The sequence below is a fragment of the Ahaetulla prasina genome, chromosome 1 (assembly GCF_028640845.1).
Source record: "Ahaetulla prasina isolate Xishuangbanna chromosome 1, ASM2864084v1, whole genome shotgun sequence".
In the NCBI taxonomy this organism is placed as follows: domain Eukaryota; kingdom Metazoa; phylum Chordata; class Lepidosauria; order Squamata; family Colubridae; genus Ahaetulla; species Ahaetulla prasina.
Genome location: NC_080539.1, coordinates 334953130 through 334973814, shown reverse-complemented (window position 1 = coordinate 334973814; position 20685 = coordinate 334953130). Strand labels below are relative to the sequence as shown.

Here is a 20685-nt window from a genome sequence, read left to right as displayed (position 1 = left end):
ATTTTTTATATATTTATGGAAAACCTTCATAATTTCCTATATCCCACAAGTATGGTTGCATTTGACAGAATCACCTAACTCCCTCAAAGTAGAAAAAAACTTCATGTTCTGCCTACTTTCAGTTTTAAGGACTAATTTCTGAAAAATTGAACCACTCCTACAGTGGTTTGGAGGAGGAATAAAATATTCTAAGGCTCCCAAGGATATTCTGATCCTGGAATGGTAATTTTTGCAGAACACCTTTTTTTTCTCCTTAAACATATTTTGGGCCTCTTGAATTAAATTATCTTTGTTTTAATTTGTAATATTAATCTTAACAGATGTTATTGGATGGCTCACATCTGGCTTTTTTACTTTTATCTAGTTGCTGTGATGCTTTTGATGTCCTATTGCTAAAGATAGATGGATAGATGGATGATAGAGCTGCTTTTGGTGAAATGAGGGGGCTATATAAATTTGATAGCTAGATAGCAATAGCAATAGCAGTTAGACTTATATTCTGCTTCATAGTGCCTTACACCACTCTCTACACAGTTTACAATGTCAATATATTGCCTGTCAACAATCTGGGTCCTCATTTTACAGATCTCAGAAGGATGGAAAGTTGAGGACAGAGTTAGCCTGAAGTTTTGCATTCTAGCCACTGTCCCACCATGGCTTTTAAGAGATAGATAGATAGATAGATAGATAGATAGATAGATAGATAGATAGATAGATAGATAGATAGATAGATAGATAGATAGATAGATAGGGATAGGCAGGCAGGCAGGCAAGAAGAGTTAGCCATCTTGAGTATTGTGCTTAATGAGGGAAGGTAAAAACTATTTCATCCCTATACTTCTTAGTGGCCCACCATCCCTGCTACTGCTCTTTCATCAAACCCTGCACATGCTCCATGCAGAGTATTACAATCCTGGTACATGAAATGCAAATATTCTAAATCCATATGCAAATAAATTGGATTTAGACTGTACAGCTTCTCAAACAGTTAGTATTTTAGTAAAAAGACCTTCACTGCCTGTAATAAAGGTCATATGGTTACCCTAGATTGCTAGAAAAAGGACTTTTTAAAAATGCTTTTTGTTGCAAGAAGCATGGTTTTGAATACGATCAATGTGTGAGAATGGGGTCAGAGGTTTACATAAAGAAAAGAAAAAAAGAAAAGAAAAGAAGAGAAAGGAATATTCAAACCACACATTTAGCATCCTGCATGATATATTGCTATAACATAAAAAAGACCAATATTTCACAGAGATCTAAATCTCATAGTTTTCATGAATTAGTTCTGAATGACAAGAAAGTAGCCTGATTTGAAACTTAACTTACCAAACGTGCTTTTGATCCCTAGATCCAATTTAATTGGAGTTCATTGGCTCTGTAACTCTCTAATAGAATACATTTTAGTTTCATCTTATAGATTTTTTTAGAGGAACGTACATTGTTTTTTAATTTCATGCCCTTTGAAAGAAGCATTAATTAAGGCAGCTTAGCCATTTGAGTGTTAGGACAGGCTAAATATTGATCTATGAAAATATGATTAGAACATCTTCTAAAAGGAAGAAAGAAAGATGTGAAGAAATAGATTATGGGGTACAAAATATCACCTGAACCTCAGCTTGTGAGATTGTCTAAGGAAAAGATTTTGTAAAAGTATTTTGCCCTTTTCCTAATTTGCATGAGTTTTCTTTTCATAGTTGAATTCTAAGTTACTAGAAGAGAAGGATGATATGTATCTAGTTGCTTTTGGAATTACTTCTGGAAAAGCACTACAAGCTGCAAAGAGAAGGCCAAGTTTGTTTCTTTATTTACAAAAATTACTAGATTCTGGGCAGTTTTCAATAATAAAAATTAATAAAATTATGAATAAATGAATTTCTCACCTGTCCTCATCTACATCTTAAGAAGGAAGAAAATAACCTGATATTCATTTGGTTGTGAACCAATTTCACCTGGCTATGCAATTTCTCCTTCTATTCTTTCTTTAATTCTTCTTGCCCTCTTTCTTTCTTTCTTTTTTTCTAAACAGCCATGAAAAGCACAACTTTGTGCCATTGCAATTATTAACAACCCAGGATTCACCCTTATTAGTCCTAGAGGCAAAGGGTTAATGAGTTAAGTGCACCAATTCAATTAAGCCACCTCTTTTCTTTAGTGAACATAAATTTCAACCTGATCACTTCAACATCTCTTTTAAATACATTACCTTTGGCACTATTTAGTAATAGAATAAATTGGATCTCGAGGAAGGGGGAAAATTAATGCCTTCTCAGGGTTTAAGCACTTGTGTACTTCATTTGCCCCCCAGTAAAATAAATAAAAGGAGAGTTTAGGACAAGAAATATAATTGTGGAGGCACTTGGCTGGAGATCCTAACTCTTTCTGCAAGTAGCTACCTGGAATCATTCTTCTTATGCTAAACTAGATTTATCTCCTTTATAATATGGTGTTGAGAAACATATTGCTTTATTTAGGGTTTGGAAGAAAAAATGACCTTCATGTGACATCTCTTTGATGCTGAATTGGGGACTGGCAGTTTTTGACTCAAGACCTGGCTATGTTGTAAGGCCTGGGGTTCCCTGGCAACTGGAGAGTTGCTCAGATGGCTGTGTTGTTGGGATGGCAATTTTATCCTCCCTTTTCTATGGTCTGCATTTTTCATTTTTATAATGTTTATTAACATGGATTTTTCAATTTTATATTTGTTTGTATTTTTCATTTTTAATCTGATTGTTATGTGCTTTCCAGAGTTGCTTTTGGTGAAATGGGGGAGGGGTAGAGGGGGACTATATAAATTTGATAGCTAGATAGCAATAGCAGTTAGACTTATGTACTGCTTCATAATGCTTTACAGCCCTCTCTACGCAGTTTACAACGTCAGGATATTGCCTCTCAACAATCTGGGTCCTCATTTTACAGATCTCAGAAGGATGGAAGGCTGAGGACAGAGTTCGCCTGAAATTCTGCATTCTAACCACTGTGCCACCATGGCTTTTTAGAGATAGATAGACAGACAGACAGACAGACAGACAGACAGATAGAGGCAGGCAGGAAGGCAGGCAGACCGATTCATCGATGATAGATAGATACTATGCTTCCCCGAAAAGAAGACCCAGTCTTATTTTATTTTGACCCCTGAAAAAATGGCTAGGGCTTCTTTTTGGGTGGGACTAATTATTGACTCACCTTGCCAACCCGGCATTGGCAGCCCCGCCCAGCAGGAGCGCACTGTTGACCCAGTTCTGTGGCCACTTGCTGCTGCTTGCACACATCACCCTCAGTCTCTGTTTTGCCACCAGAGCCTTCCAGAAAGCCCTTTGCAGCTGAGAAACAGGCTCCATATTGATGCATGTGGCAGCCCCTGGCTTCCATTTTGCCATCAGAGGCCTTCTGGAAAGCCCTCTGCAGCCGATAACATTTCTCCAGATTGATCTGGAGCTCTGTTATTGGTTGCAAAGGGCTTTCAGGAAGGCTCTGGCAGCGAAATAGAGGCACACATCAATCACACATCAATCTGGAGCCCATTTCTCAGCTGCAGAGGGCTTTCTGGAAGGCTCTGATGACGAAACAGAGGCCAGGGGTGACATGTGTGAGTAGCAGCAAGCAGCTGCAGAAGAAGTGGGCTGCAGAAGAAATGGCCGCAGAAGAAGGCGAGGCAGGTGTCAGGGTGTGCTAGGCCTGGTAAGTAGGGCAGCTCCACCCCCACATCAGCATCCTAGCTTAATTTTTACCTCACCCCATCCCCTGCATCCCGTGGTAGGCGGGGTCTTATTTGGGGCTAATTTTGGGGGTAGGGCTTAATTTGAGCATGCATTCAAAAACATGATAGGGATTCTTTTCGGGGTGGGTCTTGTTTTAGGGGAAACACAGTAGATAGATAGATGACAGACAGACAGACAGACAGACATGATAGAGTTACTATATTTTCTCCAGTAGAGAGGAGGAGGAGGAGGAGGAGGAGGAGGAGGAGAATGACAACTCTAGTTGTGGATAATCATGGTCATTCTCTTCCCCATCAGCATACCAGAGTACAGGTCTTCAACCTTGGCAACTTTAAGACTTGTGGACTTCAACTCCCAGAATTCCTCAGCCACCAAAGCTGGCTGAGGAATTCTGGGTGTTAAAGTCCACAAGTCTTAAAGTTGCCAAGGTTGGAAACCCCTGTGCCAGAGTATACAGTTATTTTATATATTTTCTAAGATAGCAATTTCAAGCTTCTATCTACCAAGACTAGTATTTATAAAATAACAGAACCTTCACTTAAATAAAATCAGTCCCAAACTTTTATTTCTGCTGAGAATTCAGAGTATTGTCTTCTGAGTAGATTTCTGAAATGCATTATAACTTGATAAATGAGAAAAGCCAATCAAAGCTGTGCCAATCATAAAACAGTACCTGTGTGTATTTTTGATTCAAGCATACTCATAAAGGATGATGAGAATGCAATGATTCATAAAGTGTTCATAATAATCCCTGATGCCGAGAGGAAAGGAGCAGCTCTGGAATTTACAGAATAGTGTGATGTCTACAAAGAACAGGAATATTAATAGCTTGAGAAAATATTTCATGTATGGGAAATATTCAAGAAATCATATAATATATATATATATATATATCTCCATCTCTGTGCACATGCAAACATCATATTTTGCACATGCAAAATAATCATAACTATTTTTATATTTCTAAATATTTCTCAATCTGCTTAAATTTGCTAATTGCTAAATTTGGCTTAATAAATGAATTGTGCATGTACATTCCCCAAACTAAGGCCACACTACATTTAGTTCCATTGAAAAAAATAGTTTTACATTAATACACAGCATTTGTTTTTGTTTTTAATAGTCTTTATTCAACCTTTTTTAGTTTTAAAAATGCATTTCCATTTTTACAGCTTTCAATTATTGGTAACAATTCAAATTTTATAATTCTAGTTTGTGGCCTATTATTTTATACATTATGTACCCCTTTAAATATGTAATATCTTTTACTATATTCTACATTTGTTCTTCATTAACATCAATTTAGTATATTCTTCATATATGTAACACACACACACACACATTCCTTTTACCCTTTAACAAATTTTATCATATTCATGAATATATATAACTTTCAATTTAACATACTTTCTATATCATCTTTATGCACTGATTTTACATCTCGTTTCTAGCCATTGATACCACATATTCCAACTTTTGTAATACTCTGTTTCTTCTCTTTCTTTTAACTCCATGGTTAATTTATCCATTTCTGCACAATCGAGCACCTTTTTTGTTATCATTGCATTTGATGGCATGTTTTCCTGTTTCCAATTCTGGGCAACACAGCATTATTTGTTTAGTGTGTTCATATTCAAGGAAACCTCCAACAAAACTATTTATATTTTCAGAGTCTGGCATGTTAGAAAGACAGTCATCTGTGACCAGTGTCAGTAAGTGTGTTAATAGGATGTTTGACGGCTCCTCTGGAAGATTTTCAGGGCAGCTGCATGATTGGTTCATGAAGCATTTCATCCGATATTATGAGTGACAAGGAATCTGGAAACTGGACTAGAAAAATACTTCCAATCTATAAAGGCAGCGTCGTTTTTGCCTTTCCCCAATACTAGGCCCTATGCAGGGTCATATATACTGGCATAGTTTTGTCACATGTGTTACTCTGCATTGCAGAACGATTTCAGATGGCACTCCTTATCTTTAAAACAATCTGACAACCTCTATAGCTGGCTTGGATGATTTTATAGCTTATCAAGGAGGAAGACATTAATAATGAGTCCAGGTGCCTCAATTTCTCAATCCTGCTCCATCTGTTATCTTATCAATCCTAGGAAGACTTGGGAATTGAACTAGACAAATAGCTACCATAATTGTACCACTTCAGTGTATGGATGAGGGTTGCAAGACAGAATATTTTTTTTGTTTCCATATTATAACAAATGCAGACCCACACATCTTAAAAAGCTTGATGTGCAGTAAAAGGGACCAGCCTACTTACTTCCTCCCTTTTCTGTGAAAAAGAATCTTTCCTATCATTCTAAGTTCTAAATTCTGACAGTCCATTTCAATGCAACAAGCCGCGGTGTGGCTCAGGCTATAAGACAGCCTGTTATTAAACACAGCTGCTTGCTGTGTTTCGAGCCTGCAGATTCTGCAGATTCGAGCCTGCAGAATCCCACCAGGCCCAAGGTTGACTCAGCCTTCCATCCTTTATAAGGTAGGTAAAATGAGGACCCAGATTGTTGGGGGGGGGCAATAAGTTGACTTTGTATATAAATATACAAATAGGATGAGACTATTGCCTTACACAATGTAAGCCGCCCTGAGTCTTCGGAGTCTTTGGAGAAGGGCGGGATATAAATGTAATAAAAATAATAATAAAAAATCCCTCCAAAAGTTCTAGTCCTTGGGGCTGTTTTCTACATGTTTGGGGACTCTGCAATATCCTTTCTGCATTGCAGAGATATTGCAGGAAATATACACGGTATTCAAAATGTGGTCATTTGTCAGATGAATATTTTATTTCAGAAGGTCACTTAAGGGAGTTGACTGGAGGTTTCCCAACAAGTTTCACAAATCATGTTTTAATCATCATTTTTTAAAAAGACTGTAGTCCTGTGCTCTAATCATTTGGGATGATTTCTTTTGGTCTTCTTCCTATGGAAGTACTTTAATGAATACTCAACAGGCCATTTAAGTTCATTATGCCCTTGTCCATGCAAAGGAGTCTCAGGGACACATAATACGGATTGAAAAAGCAGAAACCACTTAGCAAGGCCTCTTCAGCCCCCTGAGGGTCAGTAATTACTTCAAAGGGCATTACAGTTGCTCATTCTGTGGCCTACCTGGCCTGAGAAAGATTGTGATGGGATTAGCCTACCCTCAAATAAGGCTTGAAACCACCAGAGGAGATGAGGGAATATGCGATGTCCAGAGGCCTGGGAATAGACAGTGTCCAGAGGGGGTGGCAATGAAGGGCTAGGCAAAAGACATGCTCATTTCAAGCTTTAGCCAGTTAGTGAGCATGAAATGGACTTAATGACTTAAGTGAGCAACCTGGATTTTATCTCCACAGGGTTTTCTCTGCTCAGGAGGACTATTAGAGAACATATGGTGTTTGCAACCTTCAGTATGTGATTCTGAGTCCAAGAGCAAGAGGCAAGAGAGCATCATGGAAGCAATTTCTTAACCAACCTGGCAAATCTCGTAGTTCGGCTTTGGCAACTGAAGACTCAAATAGGAAGGTTGCTGCTTTGGGAAAACTTGCCTAAGCCCTTTGCTGAGCACCAAAACTGTCTCCTCAAATGCCATTCGTTTTTATCACAGGATGTCTAGTCCAATCACATTTCATTTGTTTGCTTTTGGCTTTGTGTGTTTCATGTGTTTACTTTCAGTTAGGCACATGAATTCTCATATGTGACTTAAATTTGGGTTTTTACCTTTTTCTTTCTTTTTTTTTCTTTTTTCTTTTTTTGTACTTTGCTACTTTGTACACTGAATAGCTCCCCTATTGTGCATTGGGCTGTAATGGAAAGGAATGATTAAACTTTTCCTTAGTACTGAAAGTAACTTATAACCAGAGAAGAACCATGGCTAATTGCTTTCAACATGATTGTTCTGGCATATCCCCAGGCAGGTACTAGAGCCTTAGTATCTTGCCAGATCCTGCATATGGTAATACTTGGCGGGAGCTCCCACACTAAGTGGTAGGGTCCACAGCCTGTCACTTTAATTTTCCTGGACTGCCTGCAGCAATATTTAACATATTTAAAATGGCAGCTAGTAACTGTCTGCTGATGTCAGATAAATCCATGAACAGGAATCTAAAGTAGAACTCCTTGTCAAACATACCTTGAAATCTAAAGTGAACTGTGTATAAAACAACAGCTAAGGGCATAAATGTCAAACTAGTAAGAGGTAGGAAGGGAAGAAATTAGCTTCAGCCTCAACTTTCCTATCTGTAATATGGGAATAAAAAAAACAGCTCTACTTAACAAGGAAGTTGTACTGAGACAAAGTAGGGTAGTTGTTAATATTCAATGAAGCACAATGTACAGTAGATGTTAAACGATATAAATTTGAATTAGGGCAAATGAAGTAAGAATAAAACAGTAGCTTTTTTTAAAAAAAAAGTTGAAATAATTCTTGACTGTCAGTTCATGCCACATATTTATGCTGCAAAGGCTTTGCAAATCACTCTGCAATGTGAAATAAAAGGCAGTATGAAAAGCCAATAACTTTTTAAGGGATAAAATGCTTGCTTTGACTTAGAGAACTCTCCCGCTTTCCAGGGGGAACAGTAACCTCAGCCACCTTCACTATCACTGTGGCATTTCAGAACATTTTCTAGGAAGAGAAATAGAATAAATACTAAAACTACTCAAGTTTTTTTTTCTGCACTGCACATTAACTACATTACTCTCAATACAAATAAGCACAGCAAGGAAATAAGGTCTAAAACATAACCTTCTTTTGTATGGTAAAGGTCAGTTCTCAGGGCACACATATTATCTATTTTATTTAAACGGATGTAATCTGCAGGTTCTGATGGTATTTATTTGCCTTCTCTTTCTCTCTCTCTTCTTTGTCACCTTCATTGTGGCTTCAGAGAAAAAAAAACCACCTGGAAAACAGGAAATGTCTGTTCACATGTGAACTTTTCTATGCTTTGCAAGAAGAATAAAAGTCCTGATGATCTTGAAGGTACCTTATTGTGCCCAGAATGCAGAAAATATGTCAAGATATCTCTACCATTGTAAATTGAACCTGATTGTTTGGTGAAGTGTTTGGCTTCTCCCTAACTTCATTTCTTTCCCTCCTATTTATATATTTAAAATGCTTGCTTCTTTTGTAAAACATGAATGGAAAAGGACAAATTCATATGGCAGCACAAAACAATTAAAATGACATTGCATTAAAATAGGAGAAGAGGAACTTACTAGAGCTGCAGAAAATGTTATTTGTGTTGTATTTTAATGTGAACGGAATAGTACATATTTATTGAGCTAAATTTTCTGTTATAACATACAAAAACTATATGGTAAATGAGGATAACTCAATGTTATACTGAAAAAAAATCACATCAATGTGTATATTAAGAAAAAGATAATCTAAGACTCCTACTCATGGTGATTTTTTAATTAAACACAGAACAACATTAAAATGTGGGTCAATCAACAGTCCAAATTATATATATAAGCCATTTTAGATAGCTTTTAAATAGTACTAAATAAACTATCGAGTTTCCGAAACACCAGAAAAGCATTCTCAGTGGACTAAAAATGATTATCACGCATGCCATCCTTGGGTTATTATTACTATTATATACTGTACACAGAATGGTAAGATCACAGTTTTAAGTTCTTCAGGTGCTTTGAGTTCTTCCCAAGAACCTAGGATGTAGTAATGTATCAGTGTAGCATGTGTGTGGATCCAAGCATTCTGACTTTTTGTAGTTGACAGATTGAAATTTTGTCAATGAGCACATTTTCTTGGTACCATCCAAGATTTTTTGGTATAGCACCCAGGGTGCCAATAACCACTGGGATCACAACACCCTGTTTACGCCACAATCTTTCAATTTTGATTATCAGATCTTGATAGCTTGTGGTCTTCTCCAGTTCTTTGACTTCTACTATCTCCTGCTTTTGCACATCAATTATCCACACCAGTTTTTTTTCTACCACAGTTAAATCTGGTGTGTTGTGAGCCAAGACTTTTATCAGTTTGTATTTGAAAATCCAACAATATTTTAACCTGCTTGTTTTTATTACACTGTTTACACTTTAATGACAAATGTCATGGTGGCACAGTGGCTAAGATGCTGAACTTGTCGATCAGAAGGTAAGCCATTCAGCGGTTCGAATCCCTAGTGCCGAGTAATGGAGTGAGCTCCCATTACTTGTCTCAGCTTCTGCCAACCTAGCAGTTTGAAAGCACATAAAAAATGCAAGTAGAAAAATAGGGACCACTTCGGTGGGCAGGTAACAGCGTTCCGTGCGCCTTCGGCATCGAGTCATGCCAACCACATGACCACAAAGACGTTTTCAGGCAGCGCTGGCTCTTCAACTTAGAAATGGAGATGAGCACTGTCCCTAGAGCCGGAAACGACTAGCACATATGTGTGGGGGAACCTTTACCTTTATAGTCTGAAAAGTTTGAAAACGCCTTCTCTAGAAGAAATTCTGCAAAGTGAGTTTTGCCCCAAGTCTTTAGAGTTGTGGAGAGAACAGCCACAGTATGTAATTCCCACGTCATCCATATTTTTCCTTGCCCATTTCTGCAGCTAGGGCACACTAATATCTTGCCTTATTCTATCCTTGTTTCCTCAGTTGTGACAAGGGACAGCTTTCCTGCTCTCACTCCTACTCCCCATGTACTGTTTGCTTTTTCTTCTACTTCTTTACCTTTCTATGAAGAAAAATAATGTCCAGAAAAGAACAAGGAAGGGGAAAGAATAGCAACTAGCTGCCATTTTGTGTTCTTCCAATGTCCAGCTGTCAGAACCACTGGATGTGTTAAAGAAGAAAGATGAAGGCATATGTATTGAGTGGGTGTTGTGATGTTCATGGGTGTTGTAATGTTCTCAATGCTCCTTGTATCTTAGAAAGCAAAGCCAAGTGGACACAAGGGAGGTGATTTAGGACTTGTATGCACTATCTAGAAGAGGATAGCAACATTTTTAAGTGTAGAAGCATGATCTCAGCTTTTGTTCACTTCCCTTTCCTGGCAAATTCAATATACAGATGCTTTTTCCTGGTGTGGCTTGAAAAATGTGTGTTTCTGCTCATGTTGCCTCAAGTACCCTTATCTCTTTCAGTTACAGCACTTTACTTTCTTACAGATTAAGCCCAACAGTTTATTGGCTGCTTTACAGGGGAAAATATTCTCCTTTAGATGAAACAACATTAACTGAGACCTCAAAGGGCTACTTCAGTATAGAACCCTTTGCAGAAAACCATTAACTCAACTCAACTCTACTCTACTCTACTCTACTCTACTCTACTCTACTCTACTCTACTCTACTCTACTCTACTCTACTCTATCCATAGCTTGTTTCTTCCAGGAACAGACAACTGTACCTAATCACAATGACATCAAAGTAAAACAATTTAAAAATTGTGTTGAGGCTTTAAGACATGCTCATTCATTTGTGTTACAGTGTACGTCAGGAATGAAATTTGTTTTGTTCTCTCAGAATTACATTTTGTCATGCCCTCTATTTGCAAGATCTATCTTTCCAGGAAGCTTTAGGAAAAGAAATAATATACTAATGTAAGCAGTTCAGTTTTTTAAAAGTCTCTTTAGCCAATTCATTACCACCAATCTGATAATTTTTCTACTGATTTACTTTTTCATAGATCCTTAGGGGAAAACATTGCTATTCAAGCAAAGGTTAGAATGAAATATAGTTTTGAAGTTCTGCGTGCCCCCTACTAAGCTTGAAGAACTTACTTTCTCCCGTTCAGATAGCCTAAAGCTGACTTTCGAAAGTGTCTTTCAAATGTATTTGGTCATAAAACCTTATTGTATTTGATGAAGTCCTGATACTTTACTCATGGAGAACACATTTCATTAGTTTATTATACTACTGCAGTGTGTATTTTTCTCTTCAACATGTAGATTTCTTCAAGGAAGTTTAGGCAAAATGTGGTCCATGAGCTACATCCAGAATGACTATCACATGATACGTTGGCCTGGAGTTGCAGCTCTGGGTGTGAGAAAGAAGTTTAAAATGTTGGATGAAAGTGCCAATTGGGAAAAAAACACACATCATCTATTGTTATTGTTTCATTACTATGTGTGTTGTTGCCATGTATCCACTCCCCTCCTTTTAAGGCCAACTTCCAGCATTTTATGGGCCTTGAGTAATAAGCCTTTAACAATGCCAATCTTTGTTGCCAATGTGGTTCAAAATCTGGAATGGCATCAGAGACTAATAGTATGCTGGTAATTTATTTTGCTATAGCATCGGGCTTTGTGAGTTATATTGAAGTCCACATCATCCTGACAAAAGAATCTGTAGCAGAACTCAAGCATATGGATGCCTTTGGGCCCCATAGCAGTGCCAGGGCCCTGGGGCATCTGCGCAAATTGCTTTGGTGAAGTTGCCAGCCCTGCCTTCTATGTTGCAATATATATTGCAGATTCCTTTAATTTATTTGGAATGAATAACAAGGAAAGGGAGACAGGGTAATGTTTATTGATAAAGACTTCCTCTCCCAGAGGAAATGTCATGAGTTTCTTCTCAGTTTCATAGGAAGAAAATGTTAGTTATTATATCTGGGAACAATGAAAGGGATAGTTGTTTATAACAATTAGAATAATTTTTTTAAAAAAGAAAATTCACTTTCACAATATGAAATTCAAAAAGAAAATGACAAACCCCTCCCACCCCCCCCACCCCCCAAAAAAATGACCTCAGGCTGAAGAATTAATCAACCTCAGCTCTTAGCTGGTACTTGATATTTCTTTAACAGTCTTAATCAATTGTTCCTCATCACATTGGAAAGAAGTATCAATTGGAATATCATATAATCCATCCTGGAACTTGTACTCTTTAACATATTTATTCGTGACTTGATGAAGAGGTGGAAGAAATTCTATTAAATTTTCAGATAATGCAAAAGTGGGTCATTAAAATTAAGAAATCAATTAAAGTTAATTGATAAATTTAAAAAAATGAAATTTCAAACCGTTTTGTTTTGGTAAGAAAACAACAGAATGGAATTTAAGAAAGGCAAATGAAGTTTAACAAATGCAGATTTCTTCACATAAGAAGCAAAAGTCAAGTGCACAAGTTATGTGGGAGCAATTACTACTTGAGTTGGTAATAATATTTTGGAAAAATATCTTTGAATACTAGCTGAATATGAATATGAATTAACTCGGGATATGGTAGTCAGAAAGACAAATGAAATTTCAGATTCAGACAAAGTAGAATAGATTCAAAGAAGAGCAAACAGGATAATTAGGCTACTACTGGTAGAAACTATGTCACAGAAAGAGAGATTGAAGAGTCTGCACATAATAGCCTTGTGACAGAAGGAGTAACATGGCCGGCATTCTACAAAGGTTTCCACCAAGAAGATCTGATTGTTCTTCATTGCTCTTGAGTAGGTGATACAAATCAATGGATTTAAATTCCAGGAAAGCAGATTTCAATGGAGGAGGAGGAGGAGAAGGAGGAGGAGGAGGAGGAAGAGGAGGAGGAGGAGGAGACTTTTCCAACAATAAGAGCTCTCTGACAATGGAACCAATTACCAAGAGAGGTGATAGGATCCTCTCCCTGGGATTTGTTAAAGCTGAGGCTAGACAGCCATCTGTTGGAGATGTTTTAATCTGGTTTTCTCGGTGAGTAAGAAGTTGTTCTCTGAAGCCTATATATTATGAATCCATTTATATTTGCTACCAAAATACCTAATATTTTGAAAATCCACTTCAATTGTTTGCAATTACATTTTCAAACTACCAGTTACCACATTCGTACTATCTAGATTATATACTTTTCCTTTACCATGTGTATGCTCTTTAAATTATTTTTATTCAGGTAAATTAACAAAATATTGGGGTCAAGTTGATTTTAAAAAGAAAAGAGAAAGAAAATTCAGGTCTGATTTCCCTAGATTATCAGGTTTCTAGATCTTGTAAAGCTCTGACCCTTTTATTCTGTGTCCTAGACTGGGTAGTTTTCTATTTTATTTTATGTTTTATTTTAAGATTTTATAAATGGTATGATCTTTTTCCAAGAATGTGGTCCTTACACATATGTGAACCATATTTCCCTAGCAATAATTAGACACTTACGGTGTCAAATGATGGTCAAGGCATGAAATGTTACTCGCATATTGAATACCTGAGAGTGTTTCCTTCCAGGGAGAAATTAACTTAATATATTGTTTTCCTCTCAGTGAAATTAGCTCCTTGTTCTGTGTATTTAATAATGAGAAAAAGCCATGTACTAATTAGAAGCAGATTTTTATGGCTACCTGTTTCATTGAAGAAATGTCTGCTTGAAACAATGACTGCTTCCTGGGCAAGAGTTTCACAAGAGGAAACTAACTTTCAGAACTGCTGTGATAATTTTTAAGAGACTCTATCAGCATTTTTTCTGGCTTTGGCCTCTTTTACTGCTTCTATGGTCTTAAATGCCTGAAATATTTGCCACAGTACTTCTGTGGAGTTGTAGCCTCATAAGATATGAAGGATGAATTTAAGATAATATTTTTCAGGCCTGTTTTGACTATGGTCCAACTGTCCATAGATTGTAGTTCTACTGTCCATAGATTTCTGCCTCTTGTTAGATCATCAAATAACTGAAGATTGATTTATACTACTATAATATATGATAATATACTTTATTGATTACTCAGTTGACCAATGACCATATCAAATTATGGGCATCAGCCACAGCAAGTTACAATAAAATAAGATAGGGCATAATATATTAGTATGTGATAAATTCAGAAGTGGGTTTCAGCTGGTTCTGACCAGTTCTGGAGAACCAGTAGCGGAAATTTTGAGTAGTTCAGAGAACCGGTGGTAAAAATTCTGACTGGCCCCACCCCCATCTATTTTCTGCCTCCCCAGTCCCAGATCCAGCTGATCAGGAAGAAATGGAGATTTTGCAGTATCTTTCCCCTGGATTGGGGAGGGAATGGAGATTTTACAGTATCCTTACCTTGCCACACCTACCAAGCCACACCCACCAAGCCATGTCATGCCCACCAAGCCACACTCACAGAACCGGTAGTAAAAAAGTTTGAAACCCACCACTGGATAAAATAGACTATGGCAAGATAAACTAAACTAAAATATAATAGATTAAATAAAGATAAAAGAGTATAAGGTAAAATGTAATGCAAAAATATATAATAGAACAAAAATTACAATTCAAAAACAGTATGTGTTTAAATGAATTCATCATCTTTCCATACAGTCTCAATGTGTTCAATTAAACATGTTCCATACTGGACAGCCCTGACCATAAACTTAACAGTTCTAGTGACTCCATATGTATTTGTGCTTATACAATATAAGATATTTTTTGTTAGAGTCCCAATATATGAATCTGTCAAGTAGTATCTGTAAGTATTGAGCCTTTGCTAAGGCACATAGTTGGCAATTGAACAGGACCTGTGTATTGTGTTCTATTTCTGTTGCTCCACAAACATACTTATTCTCTCAAGTTATGACACTTGATGGAATCATCCAAATGTAATTGTAGAATTAGCTGCTCAAATCTATCACTGTGGTAATGAGTCAAACCTGTTGTCAAATGTTTTTCTGTTTGGAAGGTCATTTTATTTTTGGCCAGCCATTTCAACAATTTAAGCAATAACATGGAAAACTCTTAGTTTGAACATTGGCTTAGCCTGACAGCCAACTGAGGATAGGTATTTTATTGAGAGGCCATGATGTCAGATGATTTGGAAAAGTTGATTGATCCGTGTGGTAGGTTAAAATGTGCCCATCAGGTAAGGTTTGACTGTAAGGTTCCATTGAGAATGTCCTCCATTAGTAATTAAATACTTTGATTATTTTAGACTATACACGGACTGGATTCCTGTTTCAGCTCTTACTGCTTTTGCAAGTATGCTCCTATCAGTCCCTAGAACAGTTCTTAAAAAGTACATTTGATTCTGTTCAAATAAGGAGGTCTTTGACAGAACCCACAGATCAGGGGCGGGTTTCAAAACCTGTTGCTACTGGTTCACTTGTGGGTGTGCACGCATATGGGTGGAGCCTGCCGCCACCACTAGCAGTTCGCCCAATTCGGGGCAAACCGGTAGCAACCCACCATTGCCACAGCTCTATGCCATATGTTAACATCGGTGCATTTTTTGCCTTGAGCTTTAAGATGGGGAAGTAGAGTGATTGAGTGGTTATCTGAGAGAATTCATCTAGTGAACTGCCCTGGCAGAGACTAGATGTGAACTAAGGACTCTTCTTATTTGGAATGCAACGTTTGTCTTATTCCAAGTCTCCTTAAGATATATTTATTTCTTAATTAACTCAGTGTCCTCTTTCAGCTCAGAAAAGACTACCAAATAATTCACAATTAAAACTTCACAAAAATCTATAAACTTTTAAGAACCTAATCTCTTTAATCTTATAATTAGCTTTAAAGCTTTATAATTCTTAAACTTGAAAACACTAAACAATGGACCTGCTCACAGTAATGCCATCGACTGCATTGCTCCAGAAGCATAATGTTTTGTTGCTTGATGACACCATCTTTATTAGAAAAGCAGATTATGTAAGATTACATGGCTAAAATGCCTTCTGACTCCTAGGCCATTGTCTGAGGAAAGAATGAGTCCCCAAACAACTGACCCTCTGTATTTTAAAAGAGCTGTAATAGTTCTAGAGATTATGAAAAAAACTACACAGATAAAGGGAATTTTATTAGACGTGCTTCTCTTGGCAAAAGGGTATCAACTTTCAACTTCTCTGAGCATTTTTTTTTCCAGAAAGGAAAGGTCTCCCTAAAGTTTGAAACTTAGCATATCCCTAGGAAACAAAACAGTGATCAATAACAGCTATTGTCTGATACTTCCTCCTTAACAATCATAATTTCTGGGCCTCCAGATGTTGGTTTAACATTATTTCACCAGTTTCCCTGGATTAGGTGACCAGGGGTGTTTTTCTTTCCAAATTATCTAAACTCATAATAGAAAATGTTTAATTAATGCACTGAGATAGAAAAACATATGGATAAAAGAAAAGAAGCATCTAACATCCCAAATGGGCAGCATTTACTTGCTCTTTCAGAGTTAACTGGCAATATGTGGCTAGCTCTGTTCAGAATAAATGGGCAATGTAAAATATACATGATCAGTTAGTTTCTCTCGGCAGCAATTTCTTTGATGTTTGCCAGAGTGCCTATTTATAAAATTTGTGTTCACAAGCAGGATTGCTTGTGAACCTTTATTTCCCCCCAGCTTCTCAAGTATTGCATTTCCTTGTTGGATTTTCTTTAAAATAAGGCAGTGGGGAGGGGGGAATGCAGGAAGAAAACTTCAGCCCAAGGCACCAAGTACAAACTTCTTCTCTTTTTGTTGCAGGTTGATGATAAACCTACAGATGCTTTTTGCGGGTGGAAGAACCACAAGAACTTAATTATAAGGGTGATATGAATTGTTCTGTATATTAATTTCCAAACAAACAATACCCAATAAGGTTTACATTCTATATCTGACCCTATATCACGAGATGCCCTGTGGGTCATTATTTGATTGCTGACACACAAGAGATTGCAAGCAAGCTGATCTCATAGGAAATATTTTCTACACTTTATTGTTGACAGTGTCAGATCAGAACTGCAACAAGCAGAACTGAAAAGTTAGAAAATACAGCGCAAGAATTTATTTCTTTAAAAGATAGGGGTGTCTTCACCTTCTTCATGACACCTGTAACTGATGGATTCAATTTTTTTATATACTTTGAAAGTCTTCCAGATGGCACTTTAGTGCCAAAACCAGATGGTAGTACATGTTTCAAAATGCAGGAATGCCTGCAAAAGAGTATATAAAATTCCATAGATAGATGTGGTAATGATGGTGGCTATTACTGATATTAGTAGTAGTATATGTAGTCCTCGACTTACAACTACAGTTGAGCCCAACATTTCCATTGCTAAGCAAGACACATGAATTTTGCCCCATTCTATGACCTTTCTTGCCAGAGTTGTTAAATGAATCACTTCAGTTATTATGTTAGTAACATGGTTATTAAGTGAATCTGGTTTCCCCATTGACTTTACTTTCAGAAAATTTCAAAAAGTGATCCTATGACCCTGGGACACTGCATCTGTTCATAAAAACATACCAGTTGCCAAGCATCTAAATTTTGATCACATGACCATGGGGATGCTTGCAAATTACAATCTGGCCGTGAGTTTGACCATGTCAAACTCACAGCCAGAGGGCCAGATGCATCATACTCTGGCCATGCCCACCCCTTAGCGAAGTCATGATACGTCACAGGATGCCAATGTGACGCCGCAAGTTTGATACCCCTGGTCTATACTATGCTACTTAAGGGTCTTGTCTTCATAAGTTATGATTTCTGAAAATGGTTGTTTGATAATGGATGTTATGGAAGACTTTGCAAAATAGTATCTGGTGTTTTATGATCTCAAAATCAGTTAATGTTTGGGTTTCTGGGCACTGAACTAATGTTGGTATGGCCTTATCAAATGGTGCAACATGCTTTTAGTATGTATATAACACACACATTTGTAAATACTATATTAAAGGGACAACAAATATGTTCCTATATACAACATAGTACTCATGGAAAGATGTGTGCACTATCTTAACCCATTTAGGGTTTTTTTAATTATAGACAGTAGAGCAGACTTTGTGAGAAATTTTCCCTTATTTTAAAAACTGGGAAATATGGAAACAACAGCTCTCCAAAGGCTACTGACTGAACTTCTGGTTGAGAAAATTTTCCCAAAATTTAGATTTGCTACCTGAAATGTATTAATAGTATTCATTCCTCTACAGAAAACAAAATGTAATTTCTTCTTGAAAGATGCCTTGTTTTAAGGAATCTTCCTTTTCTCATTCCCTAGATTCTGGAAGTTGTATACCCAAGACGTCTGGAAGGCACCTTTTGAAAAAGCCTCTTGTAGATTGTTTCTGAAGAAGAATTTCATGGAGAAATGGAAAATTCCATTACGTTCTTTCCTAGAAATATCCAGAATATAGAATGAAAAGATCAATGTTTATCTTTTTTTAATTAAGTAATAATCTGTTTTTTTAATCTGTACCACTACTTTTCTTAAATATGTTTTTTCTAGATAGCTTTTCTTTCAAAACTATGTATTTTGAAAATGATTTAATGATTTTTTTTTAAAAAAATGCTACAGTATAACTCTCAGGAAATGTAAAAGTTTGTGAGTAAAGTCAAACTAAAGTGTTAATTCAGGAAACACTGGTTACAACAGTTTGTAGAGATTCTCAGTCACCAGGTCATGGCTGTCCCTAAGGTGCTTTTTCAGAAGGCAACTGGACTTTCTTGTTGTTGTTGTTTTCTTTGAAGATGTTTCGCTTCTCATCCAAGAAGCTTCTTCAGCTCTGACAGGACAGTGGGGAATGGAAGGATTTATATTCCTTGCAGACAGCTGGTAATCTACATCCTTTTAGAGGGTCATTGAAGCACTTGGAGGTTTATCTTTGTCCTCAGAGTCACCTGAGTAGTGGTCCTGGTTCCTGTATTGTGCAGTTTTTCTTCTGGAAATCCATTCCTACTCCCACACCATTCAAAAGGTGTTCATCCCAATTAAAACAGTGAACATTGAAGTTCACAAACATTGTGTTGTTCAAGCATTCCTTCAGCTAAAAAATGATGATGAAGATGAAGAATGATTGTTAATTTATTTGATTTATATGGTTGTCAATCTTACCTAGGTGACTTTGGGTGGCTCACAAAAGATAAAACAACCCAGTAAAACAAGTTAAAAAACCATATATATATATATATAAACTGTTACAATAGAAAAGATAAAATTTTGTGATATAAAAATCACAGTCAGCGACAGAATTAATTCTACATCAGCTCAATAGAGCCATTTTAAGAGCTCCCCACCATTGCCAGACTCCCAGTACCACAGCAGAGCCACAAGTTCTGATAACAACAGCAGCAGCAGCAACAACAACAACAACGCTGCTACATGAGTATCCTTCTGTTCATGTAATGGAACTTCTCTGTAGTTTTCTTCCTCTCCATGTCTCTATGGTAACTTTTCATATTCAGCTGATGGCTAAACAATTAACTAAATAATCATTGTTTCTTTTCACTATATTATTTTTTTCTCTTTGCTTGCTTTGGCTTTGGCTCCTCCTATGGGCCTTTCTACACCACTCAGTTCATAACTGAAGAAGCATTTTGGATGTGAAGCAAAATGCCTTCAAGGAAAAGCCAAGAAAGTCCAGTTGCTTTTTTGAAGAAGCACCTTTGGGATAACCATGACTTGTATGACTGAAAATCTCCATAGATATTCAATTCAAGTGTTATTCTCTCATCCTTGAATCAGAAGGACCCGAAGGACTATGTGCATACTTCTTAAAAAAACTTTCCATTAATATAGCAGAACCCCTAAGTATTATCTTTGATAAAGCTTTCACTACCAGTTCTCTTCCCAAACTTTGGTCACTAGCCACAGTCATCCCTATCTTCAAAAAAGGAGACCCCAGCTTAGTCGAAAACTACAGACCGATCTCCCTTTGCTGCGTCACCTGCAAAGTCATGGAATCTATCATCAACCAATCCATTACCTCACACTTAGAAACTAACAACCTACTCTCCAACAAACAATTTGGTTTCAGGAAAAAATTATCATGTAACTTACAACTTCTCCACTGCAAAAACATATGGACTTCAAATCTCGATCAAGGCAAATCAATAGATGCAATCTACATAGACTTCTGCAAAGCTTTTGACTCAGTAGTACACGATAAACTTCTCCTAAAACTAACATCCTATGGCATCTCAGGACCCCTCCACAAATGGATATCTGCTTTTCTGTCTAACAGACAACAAGTGGTCAAAATTGGCAATGCTTTATCAAATCCTGTTCCTGTCAAGAGTGGCGTTCCTCAAGGCAGCGTCCTTGGACCAACACTCTTTATACTATACATTAATGATCTTTGTGACCACATCTCAAGTAATTGTGTTCTCT

The 20685-nt window shown here is 37.1% G+C and overlaps 1 long non-coding RNA gene across 4 annotated transcripts in view; it reads left to right on the top strand.

Moving 5' to 3' along the window:
- Positions 1-20378, top strand: part of LOC131187894 (uncharacterized) — a 56415-nt gene extending 36037 nt beyond the window's left edge. The window contains exons 2-4 of one of the 4 annotated variants that reach the window (XR_009152656.1): positions 7072-13349; positions 17063-17125; positions 18577-20377. This is a non-coding gene — a long non-coding RNA (uncharacterized LOC131187894). Of the gene's footprint in view, positions 1-7071 lie in introns of all 4 variants that reach the window. The other 3 variants (XR_009152655.1, XR_009152654.1, XR_009152653.1) reach the window with 3 other exon arrangements.
- Positions 20379-20685: the final 307 nt, after the last annotated feature.